Source organism: Bactrocera tryoni, chromosome 5 (assembly GCF_016617805.1).
Source record: "Bactrocera tryoni isolate S06 chromosome 5, CSIRO_BtryS06_freeze2, whole genome shotgun sequence".
In the NCBI taxonomy this organism is placed as follows: domain Eukaryota; kingdom Metazoa; phylum Arthropoda; class Insecta; order Diptera; family Tephritidae; genus Bactrocera; species Bactrocera tryoni.
The window spans coordinates 78,364,104-78,378,089 of record NC_052503.1 but is presented as its reverse complement, the minus strand read 5'-3'; the positions used below and the strand labels follow the sequence as shown (position 1 = coordinate 78,378,089).

The window sequence follows — 13,986 nt, the reverse complement described above, 5'->3', positions numbered from 1 at the left end:
CTTCATAAAATCAAAATTATATTTATTAAACGCTTTGCATCCAATATACCTTTGAGCTATTTGCTTAACTGTAGCGTAAATGCGTTTAAAGTTTATTAAAAGCAATTAGTTGCTAGAATTCTTCACAAGTCTACAGCAAAAATACAATAACAAAACTGTTTTGAAACGCCTCAAGTACGTATATGAGTGTACAAGTTGCATTGCTCAAAGCAAAGCGCAAAGTTGAAAAGTTTCAAAAGAAAACTGAAAACAACAAAGCATGTTAAATGGTAAACAACTCAAAAGTCCATTTGAGCGTAGCGAAAAATGCTTGTAAATTAATTTTAATTGATTATTTGTACGCAAAAATGATGAAAGCAGCGCCGACGCCAAAGCAAACAGTACACCTTTACACACACACACACACACATACACATACACATACAAATACAGAAGTGGAAGAAACTACAAGCGCTAGCCAGCAGCAGTGGGAGTATGTTGTGGCTACGCCAAGCAATCGACCAGCTGTCATTATCCACTAATGGCAATAATGGCAATATGCTGAAACATTTAGTTGACCATATGCTGTGCCAGCAACGAGAATAGCAATAGCAATATGCAGCTAAACTTCAGCGTAGCCGCGTGTGCAGTCGAGTTTCTGGCGGCGCAAACTAAGTTTAGTGAGGCGCATGCACAATTAGCGCCGCCTCCAACCGCTGCGCCACGACCGCCCCTTTGCTTGGCGCAAAGGCATAAGTCAAGCTGGCGCACATTTACACTTACACTAATACATGCGCGTCAAAGTTGCGAAAGACAATTTGCAAGCGACTGCACGCGCTTTGCAACAAATGTGTGTGGCATGCAGTTGCACAAACAATTAGCCAAGCGTATGCATTTCAATATTGAGGGCGTTGCAGCCGCACAGCACGTCTCTGCGTGTCAGCTGTGACCGCTGCACCGTCATATTGCGACGCCGCGTAATTAATGGATGTGCGCGCTCATAGGCGTTCCTCGAGCGAATGCGTACTTAAGCGTTGCCGTTCGGTGGAAGCGTTTTGCCGGTCAAGCGTAGCGTGTGCGCAATGTGTATGCGCAAGCTTGAAGTCAAAGATTAAATGGCGCAGAAAGCAGTTGCACGCGTTAATGAAGAATGGGTTTAGTAAAAGTAAAGCGCGTCGAATTGAGTGCACTTAAAAATGGTGAGAAAGGAAAGAAAGGCTGAAAGTAGTGATTTTTAGATCTCATTTCTATCATACTTCCGTAGATCGAAATATTTCTGCAGCAACTTTAGAGAGGTAGACAGCAGCGTTAGATATAGAGATAGAGATCAGAAGCAAAACTGAGGGCAGAAGTTATTTTGTTGAACTCTTTTTTTGAAAGTTCTTATTTTGAAGCTTTTTTCGAAAGTCTCGAAATTATTCATTCCTCAACAGGAATTTTTTCTCGAACGTTTTACTTCCTACTACACCCTACGAGATTTTTAGTTTGATATAAGTAATTTTATAGCATTGCTATTGAAGCATATAACGGAATAAAGCTCATTTTATCTAATTTCTCCTAAAAGAAGCTGTATTTATATTGCTTTATAGCGTGTTACACATTTCATTCCACTTAGTTGTACGATTTGCAATGTTACCATAATTTTATAGGAACTTTAAATTTTTGTATATATTCTGGGCAAGTTTTTTCTTGAAAGTTTTACTTCCTACTACACTATATCTATGATGTTTTTAGTTACCTATAATTTTATTGCAACTTTTTTTTTATATACTCTAAAAAATGTTTTTCGCGAAATTCGTCTTCCTTCTTATTTCGTTCAGCCTAGTTTTACTATATAGAATGTTGCCATAATTTAGTAGCAACTGTCTTTTTTTATATACTCTGGTGGCAAGGTTTTATCGAAAGTTTTATATCCTTCTACAGTATATTATGACTTTTGTAATTTGCTATAATTTTATAGCAACTTTTTTATATAGTCTAAACAAGTTTTTTGCGAAAATTGTCTTCCTTCTACAGCAAATTTAGGATATACACAATTCGCTATAATTTAATGCTTCGATTTATAGCATTATTTCTTTAACTCATATCATATTTTTTCGCTAAAAGTTGCTATTCTTGCTAACTTTATAGGAACTTATTTTCGGTAATTTCGTTTAAAGGGTTTACTCCATTTTTCCCTTATACGTTTTATGTTTCATTCAGTTTGCTACGCCGACTTACTATAATTTTATGGCAATTTTATACTTTCATTTTGCTCTATGATATACATATGTATGTATTTGTATGGGTTCGTCGCATGCTATTTAATTTCATTGAAGTAACACGTTCTTTAAACACCATTTTACTATAATTTTGTTTCTTCTTTCATTTTTAACTTTACAGAAACATATTTTTGATGATTTCGCTTAAAGGATTTGTTCCATTGTTCTGTAATACGTTTTATGTTTCATTCGATTTTTTATGTAGTGTATGCCGACTTGCTATAATTTTATAGCAGCTTTTTTCTTTAGTTTATTCTGACTTGCTATAATTTTTTTTATCCTCTTTTAAATTTTACATTAACTATTTTTTGTACTGCCGCTTAAAAGCTTTATTCCATTGTTCTGTGACACATTATATGTTTCATTCAATTTGTTCTACAATGAATGCTGACTTGCTATAATATTATAGCTACTTTTATTTTAATTTTTAATTTCGTAAATAAGTTATTATTGCTTCATCTCAACTCATTCGGTTCGGTAAAAGGTCATAAGACATTTTGCAAATATATAGTATGTAAGTTCTATAAACATATTTAATATATTCTCTTCAATGACGCTCATTTTACGTCTTGCTCGTTTGCCATAATTTTATAGTAACTTTCATATTTGCAATTAACTCTAAACTAATTTATTTTGCGCAGTTTTCCTTATAATTTAATGACTTTGTTGTATAGATATTTGTGTATTTATAGACTTCTTACTTTTTTTCTGGATGTTTTGCATTATTGCTTGTTATCAACTCATTTTTCTCGTTAAAAGGTCATAAGAATTGATGCAAATATAAATTTTATAAATATATTTAATAATTTTTACTTCAATGTCGGTCATAGCTTTAGTTTACGTCTTCCTCGCTTGCAATAATTTTATAGGAACTCGAAAATATAGTTTCTTGAGATATTTTTAATATCTTTCTCTTCAGCGATGCTCTTTGGAGCGTTATATTACGTATTCCTCTTTTGCCTTAATTTTATAGCACCTCAAAAATATAAATTCTATAATTATATTTAATTTCAGTGACGCTCATTGCAGCTTTATTTTACATCTTCCTCGCTTGCCATAATTTTATAGCAGCTCAAAAATACAAATTCCATAATTAAATTAAATATATTTCATTTCAGTGACGCTCATTGCAGTTTTATTTTACGTCTTCCTCGCTTGCCATAATTTTATAGCAACTCGTAAATATTAATTTTATAAATACATTGAATTTAATCCACCTCAGTGACGCTTATTGCAGTTTTATTTTACGCCTTCCTTGCTTGTCATAATTTTATAGCAACTCAAAAACGCATTAGTTGCCAAGTACCGACTTCCACAAACAATTTAATCGCACCTATTTATGCCAACAAACAGTTAAATGTGACCGTTGGCGTATCGGACAATCACCCAACGCTAGCAAACTGCCTTTAATGAGACTTTTGCAAATTTTTATTTATTTTTTTTTTGCGCGTTTTTTCTTAGCCAAAATTTATTACCTAATTAACCATAAAACTACGGCCACAATGTTATTGTGTCTGCGCAGACTATTGTGTTGTCACGCTGTGTTTCTTTTAATTTTTGTTTGTTTTTTGGCTTTGGCAGAGTTTTCGCTAACTCATTACACGAAGTTGGAGAGATTGCAATCAACTGCAGCCGAACAAAGGAGCCAACAGTGACAAATTTGCGCAATTAGACGGTGAGCACAAAAGGAACACAACTTAATACAAATTCGTAGATAAACAAAATGAGTTATATATGAAAAATAAACAAAAGCAGAGGGCAAAAATGCGGCACACAGAAGGCGGGAGTTGCAGCGGAAAATAACAAAATTGTTGAACTAAATATAAATGCATATAAGATCACGAGAAAAATAGCAAAATATAGAAAATAACGAAATGTCCAATAAAGAAGAGAGATAAAATTCAATAAAAAGCAAATATGTTGCAGCGATTTTCAAAGAAAATCCAATTGAAATAAAAAGCGCCATAAGTTGCAACAATGCTGACAGCAGACGACGCGTATTAGCACACACACACACACACACACACAGAAATACATACAGACAGAGAGACAGTGAGATTTTTCGTTTATCATTGTTATTTTTGTTATTGTTGTTATCGCATTTTGCCATTTTTCCATTGTTACATTTATAGTTTTCATGTTGCGCTGAGTTTAGACTAGATGCCACAAAAGATTGCTGCTGCCAGCACTCCGTCTCTTTACCATTGTTGTTGTGTGTTTGGCTTGAATTTTATTGTTATTGCAGCAGCGCGAGTTCATTGAAATTGTATGTGTCTGCATTGTTTAATTCAGCTAGCAATAATAGCAACCAACTTGCAACAACAACGTGTAGCAAAATAAGAGTTGCGAAAAATAGTAAAACAATGAGGCGCTTGTTGCTGCGGGATAACGAAGGCAAGCGGTCACAGGTTTGTAATGAAAGTAAAAGTTAACAACAACAACGTAAAACCAACAACAACAACGAAGACATCTGTGGCAGTCGGTGTGAATAAGTTAGTGGAGCTAATGAGGGTTTATATGGCAAATGCGTCTATGTTGGCAGGAGAGGTTCAATGCGCTAGTCAGTTTAAAAGCAAGAAGAGATCGTAATATTGCTCCTAAATAGTGTAATACAGAATTAAAAGGTAATTCAGGTAAAATTAATATTTTCTTAAACAAAACCTAATGGCGTCAGCTGCAAGCATTTAAAGCTGCAAGTACAAACCGAAGAGACGACCGATAACATTCAATATATTTTGGAGTTCCAAGCGGCAGAGTAACGTGAATTTCAACAAAACACTGTTAAGTACTTTGCCTCATCGCACAATGGAGCCACAAGCAGAAGCACTCACGTGCAGTATATACTTGTGGACGTCGATTGTCAAAATTTTAGCCAAAACGGATTGACTGTTTCTTTTGACCTTGTATGAGCCGTGTTCATAGATTTTAGAACATTTTAGAAGAATAAAAAAACTTCAAAATCGGTCGACGAATCCCCAAGACATCGGGCTTCATCTGGCGAACCTGTGCCAAAGAAGGCGCAGACTGTCCTATCGACCGGCAGGGTGATGATTATTATATTATGCAATTAGTTCTGACAATAAGAAGTGACACTGACAAAAAGTATAGTCTCGTGAACAACTACTTTAAAAATTTCGGACGAATCAGAATGATATTTCTGTTTTAACTTTTCTGTCTATGAAAACCAGCCTATCCACGATTTTTAAAACAATTTTAGAAAAATGTAAAAAGAACAAAATCGGACGGTTTCACTTGGTGATTCTGTGCCGAAGAAGACTGACCTACCGACCGTAAAATGTAAGTTTGTTGTTGTTGTAATGGCAGAATTCTGACGAGTTGACAGTCCTCGGGCGGATAAATTCCGGCTCCATTCTGGTTCCCGACTATTGTAGAAACGCGTAAAACGCAAATTTATCATTTTCTGCGATTAACAAGATCTGATCGAACTCGACTACTTGGAGAAACGTAAAATGATCAGGGGCTCTGTTATGCCGAACTTTACTTCATTAAATCGGCAAACATGGTTTAAATATAGCTGAGTCTCGGTGGAGTGAATACCAAAGTTACTCAAAAAACAAGCAAAAGTGGCATGACAGCAAGCAATAGGAAGCAACTGCCGACCTTTAAAATTCAAAAGAAATGACATAGGAACTCTAGCAGACTAGGAACACTATACAATGATTATTATAGAAGCTGTCAGGTGGTTTCAGAAGATGAGACTATGAAACATCTTTTAAGAAAATGCATGGTTTTTGTATAAGAAAATAATTGTCACTATCGGATGAGGCTTTCTGAACGATATTTTGGTTATACATATAATATAGCAGAAGTTTAAAACTTTGTACGTGATATGTTGTAGTAACTGTGAACAAGTTCGTATTTCTTCTTACACATTAATAGGTAATATATATATTTTATGCTAAAGTACATACGATATTTGATGTCACAATATTCTGATGATACTGGTTGTGTAAAATGCTGATTCGGTACATACCTGAAATAAAGAAAATAGTTTATTTTATTGTAAGAAAGTTTAATAAAATGTAAAAAAATCTTAAAAGATTAATAAATATTACATTATACTGTTGAAATCTTAGCTGCTTGAAAATAAATTTTATTTAATTCACAGAATTCACCAAATACGCATGACATGATGGCAGTTGTACCCGAAACATAAATATGGAATTAAAATATCTATTTTATATACTGCTTGCTGCTCATATTAAAAACGATTATTTATTATTATAAAATATACTTCATTCAACACGTTTGAGAGATTATGCTTTTATGTGGTTTCTATATTCTCATAGCACTGTTTTTGAACTTATCGAGCTCATGCTTAATACTTCTTTAGAAGAACTCTGAAATTGAATACCCCCACTAAATTTAAGTAAAATTTAACAATTCACGATTTGCAAAAATTTCAATACTCCCTCCAACTTTCTATTTCACGAAAATGCTGCAAAGCATGACCCCAATAAAGCAATGCTTTCGGGCAGTCATGCTGGGAAACATGTCAAGATGAGCAAAACAAAAGTGGCGAAAAAATGCAAACATGTCAATATGAGCCAAAATATGAGGTGTATAGAAAACTAAGAACAACAAAAAAAAAATAGCCAACCTTTTTTTGGACTCTTTCGAGCAAAACACAGCGTAAAAAATTCACATGTTCAAGCACACATACAAATCCGTGCATAGACGAAATGAAAGTAGGTTCGCAAAAAAATAAAAAAATAAAGTTTAAAAAAAAGTAAAGAAAAATAAACAAAAAACCCAAAATTTTGTAAAGCAAAAACATGACTTATGACAACCGATATCAGAGTTGTGTTGGAAAAAACAAATTCAAAAAACAAAAAATGAAAACTGTAAGGAAGAGCTTAGTACGAACACTCTCGCAAATTGGGCTCAAATGTTAGGTTCACCTAACATCTAACATCACATAGATTCTAATCGTCAAAAAGTCAAGCGATTGATCGAAAATCCCTAACTTAGGTATATAGGGTCTAGGAAAACGTCTGCACCGGAATCATTTATTATTGGGATTTATTAAAATTTGCTCGAGAAAATATTTTCTACCAAATTCATTGTGATAATTCGCGCCTTGACCACTCAGTGTCCTTACAATATAAGATATCTAACAGATTGGCGGCAGGCGTCCTCATATTTTGTATCGGAAGACTTGAAAAGCTATAGTCAGATTTAAAGCTGATTTCGTGTACCATATACTTTTGTTCCAACATCCTCTTTGATGCTTGTTTTATGTATTAGTAAGAAAAATAATATATTGCCTCTGGTGGATCTGGTTAAAATTTTGTCATATGAGAGGTGGGCATGATCCGATTTCGGCTTTCTTGATCCTGATATATGGATCGTTTTAGATATACTATATAACATATAACACTATCATGAATTCAAGTAATTGTTAAAAACATCCATAGTGTGTAGAAAACTATTATACCCAGCGCAACATGTTGCGCGTGTATAGAAAAGCTAGCTCACAGCATAACCAAATTTAGAGCAACACTTGTTCTTGTTTGTTTTTTATTTTGTTTTTGTTATGCGCTTCTTTATCTGTACTCTTTGCTAGGGTGTAGTTTTGGTGTAGTTACGGTTTGTCAGTTGGGGTCTCACAGCTGTCAATCACTAATGAGTCTGACATGCTGTTGGTGTGTTTTTATACAAGTCTGTGCTGTTGTTGCATGTAAAAAAAGCAGTTTTTGTGTTTATTTTGACATTTCTAATTATAGCTAATTATGGTGAGATAAGGTGCAAAAAGCTAAAAATAACTGTTGAAAGCTAGACAGCGCTGAATAATGGCGGGGGAGCGATAAAATTTGCATAGGCAGGTAGTGGAGGTGGTGGTGAATAAATGGGAATCCGATTAGGTCAACGTTATGAAATTGAAAGCAGATACCTCATAGAAGATTCATTTAATACGGATAATAAATTAGATTTGCTTTAATGCCCATCAAAGTAGAAGCTTACGATTTACCACAAATCATAATAACGGCTATTTTTTGATTAAAAATACATTAGTACAGTTTTACTTCTTGCTTAGTAAAGACAACATTGTCATTCTGACAGTAACAGCCTGTTCTACATGATTCTATAAACTAAAAGCTAATGATCTGAAGAACAAAAACTCAATGAAGGAACGAAAACAAGGGAAAATCGCGTGTATTTGATAACAAATATTGTGCGGTCGGAGTAAAACAAAAAAAATAAATATAGAAACAAAAAACAAAAAAAGTAAAACTAAAATAAACAAAAATAAAAATGCTGAAACTTTGTTCGTCGCCAACGCGCTTGTTGAAACTGCACGCTTGTAGACTAAGTGTTTGGTTTGTGCAAATATTGTCATTTGGGGACAACATACGATGGTATTTTGTGTTTACGTAAATACTTGTACTTTTAAATATTTCCGCAGCGCTTTCGAGGCAAAAAATGTAATATATACTCATTAAGTGGTGATGTGATATCACTACATTTCATTAATTTTTGCTATTAAAATGGTTTTTAAGTGAGGATATGACATTGTGATATTGATTTTATAGGTAGTGATGCGATTTTTGGTGAGCTTGTGATGTTTTGATGTGATATCACATGGAGTGTGGTTTGAAGTAGTGCTATGAAAAAATGATTCTTATATAGCATTTAAATAGTACTATACAATATTTGTAACATTTATCTACATTCATATTTTGTAAGAGGTGATGTGATATTATTCTTTGCTATGTGATATTTTTTTAAATGAGAATTTGGCGTTCTGAAATTGATTTTGCTTGATGTTATGATGTGATGTAGTAAGCAGTGATCATGTGATTTTAAGTTGTAATGTGAATAAATCAATTATTTATGCAACACTAAAATATTACTCCACAATACTTATTACAATTCTGTTACTATTTTGTAAGTTTTTGTCAACTTATGATGTAACGATGTGATGTCATGTGATCCAATGTGAATAAAATAATTTTTTTCCTCAACATTTAAAAAGTAGCTCACAATACTTGTTACAATTTTATTCATATTTGCTTTTCAATGTGATGTGATGCAAAGTAGATGCAAAATTTGAGTTTATCATGTGAAAATATATTTTTAACTTGATGAGTTTGCAAGCTTTGTTGCGGCGGTAAACAAATTAGATATTTTCAATATAAAACCTAAATTTATAGCAAATAAGATATTTATCTGAAAATGTGATGTCATGACGTGATGTGATATCATTATGTGATATCGGACGAAAAATTTTGCAATTTTAAATCAATTCATGCTCTAAATACCAACACTGTTCAAAAGAGCAATCAGGACATCAATATGATGTGTTGCTTGTTACCCCGTGATGCAGTGATTTGTTTATCTTTTTAAGAAATTACGAAAGTGCCAGTACACCATGCCATGTGAACCAAAAAATATTGCAATCATTTTATGTGCTAAACACCAGCAATGTTTACCATAGCATATGTATATGCACATATCATGTGATGTACTGTTTGGATGAAACGTATGATGTAATGATGTGATTTTGAACATAATTTTATGAAAGTATGTATTTTGATGGGAAAATGAAAAATTTTCTATATATTGGCTAAGTACATACATTATAAAAAAACTGAATATCCTTATCATGCGACATCACATAAATACGTACTGCGTTGAAAACTCATAGTAGCCTTTAGTTCGCAAATTTATTGACATTTCTCACCACACCATGCGCCAAGTTTACACCACTTAAAAATACACACATCATAGAGAAATATTAATAATAAATATAAACAATAATAAGCACCGCTCTCACATAATAATAAAAATAAATAAAATAAACAAATTCTTTCCATGTGGAAGAAACACGTAGCTTACAAAATTAATAACAAAAATTTGTAAACTACAAATTCCAATTTGCCAAAAATAGCTGGAGTATTATTTTTGTGAAATATTTGCACTAATTTTGTTCAGTTATGGGTTATAAAATTAGAACTACATCATTTTTGCTAGATAAAGAGTTTATTTTTGCGCACACAATTTTTCGGTACTTAATGACGCTGTTGTGCAGTATTTTCATATCACAAAAACAAAGCAGTGGCCTAGCAATGTGTATATGTTTGCTATTTTCAGCATGAAATAATTGAAATTCCTTGTTGGATGGTTTTAGACTGTGAACTGATTGTTTTTGCAAAGTCAGGCTAAAACATCGCGTAAAAATTTTTAAGGATTTTTTTATTATAACTTACTACTATACATAAAAAAAGCTTAAATCCACTCGCGTCAAACCATTTTTGTGCACTGATCATCACATTTAAATAGCTAAAGGTACTGATTTGGACTTAGCTTGCAATTGCACGCCAAGTTTTTAGTGCTGAGGCTTTTCAGCGCTTATTCACCTCAAGATAGTGATTGCTGAATACTTGCAAATTTAGTTGAAGTTTTGGTGGTTGATTCGAGACTATCGACTTATGGGTTTTCGATATAAAGACATATTTAAGCAGCTGATAAAAAAGTTACTACTTTCTTTTAACCTTAAAGTTTATACTACATGGCGTATGAGCAACATTTGTCGAACTTGAAAACTCTCTTAATTATTGTTTCAGTGGTACTCGTCAATAATTAATTAGGTACTTTTTTAAACAGATTTGTATTTAAACAGCAAATGATTTAAATTATGCGCAATCATGTCGTTTGCTCAGCCTCAGTGAGGGTCCAAAAAGGCGTGTTAATTGCTTGTCTCGTATTTGCAAATATTTACAAAGTCAGTAGCCAAGTGTGATTTTATGTTAATAAAGTGTGGACGTATGGCGGCAGATAATGAGGCGAATGACGGTAAAAGACAAAATATAAACAGCAAAAAAAAAATAAAAAAAAAAAAAACAATTATATGTGATTTATTTATTTTGAAATAATAAAAAAATAAATAATCAAAAAATAATAAAAAATTAAAAAAATTTTAAATAAAAATTAATGAAAAAATACAAAAATAATAATAAAAAATGGTAAAAAAATTAATAAAAAATAACTAAAAAAATTAATAAAAATTAAAAAATAATAAAAAATAAAAATAAATCTACCAAATAGCACAAAAAACAAATTTCATAAATATTAAGCTTATTTCCTATTGAATCAAATCACAAACTATATACTATTGAAAATACTCAAGAATAACAATTAATTAAATCTTATAAATTTAACATTATTTACATCTAATTTACTTTGATCAATTGCTTGGCTCACCATCTCCAAGTATATCAGTGTCTCAGACTACTATCTAACCAAATCAACTGTTAAATTACGCGCAACTACCACTGTCGTACTTAATTTCACTGTTGAACTGAAGTAAATCAAAGCAATTAAAAGAAAATTGTGCCCCCACGGTAGACATACTTACACAAGCCACTGAACTGTCAAATACAACTCACACCAATATATGTCCTCCTCCCTCCCTCCCTACAGCACGAACACCCATTCGAGCACCGCTGATTACCATGTCAATCGACTGCATAATTAAGACACAGCGCAACAGAAACACGAAAGAAGCCGTGCATGTAAACAAACGAGCGACGAAGATGAAATTAAAGTAAAAAGCAGTTTGTGTGAAGAAAAAAAAAATAATTTTACAAATTACACAGCAATGTAGGGGCATTGGCAATGTGGCAATTAAGCCATAAGCGGCAAGTAACAGCGTTGAGTTCATAGTAAAAGAGCGAAAAAATTCGAGTGAAAAATGAAGTGATGTGCAAAGGAATGTGAAGAGCGGCGTTGACAGGACATTAAACAAAGTGACATAAAATGTAAGGTTAAGAAAAAAGTGTGTGGGCAATAAGACGGCAACATGTTGCTGGCAAATTGTTCGCTGATAATAACATGGTATAAGGAAACAGTGACGCAAAGAAATATTTGGTGTGAGGTAATGTGTTTGAAAGTTTGTGTTTTGGAGTTTTATTAAATACTTTTCGACATTTTAAGCGTAAATTTTAATTCAGGAAGATATTTTTTATACATTATATATATATTTTTGGATTTTTGATCTGTCTACTTATCTTTACAAATAATCTCTATGAGAGATGAGTGATATTTTTAGTTGTTTGTGATTTTGGCTTATCTTAAGTTACACAAAATCTTATGTTTTTTCACTAGATTAGCCGAACTCTTCTCTCTTCTTTTAGATCAGCTTTGAGTTTGGTGTTTTTATTTATATGATCACATACCACTTTCAAGTAAAACTTCTTTTAGTTTGAATTTCTAATTTTTAAATAAGTTATGAAAAATTGCTTTGTAAAGTAGGGTGTGGGTCTGTGTCGTTGATTTCGCGTAAAAGTTATCGAACAAACCACAGTAGATCACGTGACTGTTCTTTTTTCTTCTAATTGTTGTTGTTGTTTTTTTGTTGTAGATCCCTGACAGGATATCAGCTTCTTCAGGGACTGAAAGTGTTACTTCTGATATGAGCTCTTTGCGTATCGAACTTTTCAGAACCAACGCTGATACATAGCTAGGTGAGGGGCATACCACTATCCAGCATATGCCTTAGAATATCCTAAAATTACAGTAGGGGGCAGATGACAGCGATATTGTGTGATAAACTCTGTATTGCTCGGCTATAAAAGCGTAGCTGGTGTCTACGCCAATAAAGAAAAGAAGAAGCTCTGTATTCAGATTGAGCTAGTATATTATGATCATATGAGTTATCCTAATAATATAAAGAACTTATAAAATGAAATAGATCACATTCAGCCGAACAAATACAAAGGAATCTTAAAATAAGTATGAGTCTTAATTTATTTACAATTTTGCGGCGTAATTAAGCAGAACTCTTAAAGAACCTCTCCGCCATTTTGCACATAACACCCACAAGGATAATGCAATATCCACATGCGCTCACACATGCATACAAATCGTGTATATGACAACAATAAACATTTCAGCGCCGTTAAATCGTTGTAAACTATGCCATGGCAAATGACGCGCGTGTGGCGCAAAGAAGCGCATTAACTGTCATTAAGCGTAACCGCTAAATGTCATGTATGGCGACGCCTATAAAAACGCACATTAGGTATAAAGGGCGCTCTTTTTCTGGCTATGGCTTCCCACGTCGTGTAATAGAGACACAACAGTGAGATGCGGCGTACAAAAGTAATGGAAATTGTTGTGACAAAAAAGCGCGCTGGGAAATGACAGTGTCTACATGCATACATATGTATATGTAATATGTGGCAGCACACCAGAGAATTGACAATAAAAAATGCGAATAAAAAGTTTATTTATAATAGAATAAAGCAAGGCAATCGCCGCAGAGAACGCGCAACAGCTGTAAAAACGAGCTTGAGTAGGCAGCGCTTGTAAACCGCAAAATTGTAGAGAAATGCAAGAAAAAATACGCGCTAAACATGACAGCTAAATGTCAAATGACAACCAAGGGCACTTAACGAGACCTACAACTACACTATAGCAATGCACGCGAATGCGTCAAATGCCATATAAAGAGCGTAGAAAATAAAATTGTAAACATAAAGAGATTTATATTGTTCTGTATGATTGTGTGTGTGTGTGTTTGTTGTAAAAATTTATGTAATTGTGGCAGCGAGTAAGAAATAAAAACAATGCAAATAACAAATAAAAAGTTTATTTAATGACTTTTTGCGGCCGCCTTGATGGCCCAGCGTAGGCTATGCTGTCCGTTATGCATTTAAATGAATTAGTGTTGTGACCTGTGGGCGTCTATTAGCCGCTGTGCTGCTTAACAGCATTTGACATG

The 13,986-nt window shown here is 33.3% G+C and overlaps 1 protein-coding gene and 1 long non-coding RNA gene across 3 annotated transcripts in view; one reads left to right on the top strand and one right to left on the bottom strand.

Moving 5' to 3' along the window:
* The window catches only part of LOC120777342 (flocculation protein FLO11), a 273,730-nt gene that overhangs the window by 140,004 nt on the left and 119,740 nt on the right, over positions 1–13,986 (bottom strand). The gene's annotated exons all lie outside the window — the stretch shown is intronic.
* LOC120777344 overlaps positions 1–13,986 on the top strand; it is a 174,891-nt gene that overhangs the window by 157,804 nt on the left and 3,101 nt on the right. The gene's annotated exons all lie outside the window — the stretch shown is intronic.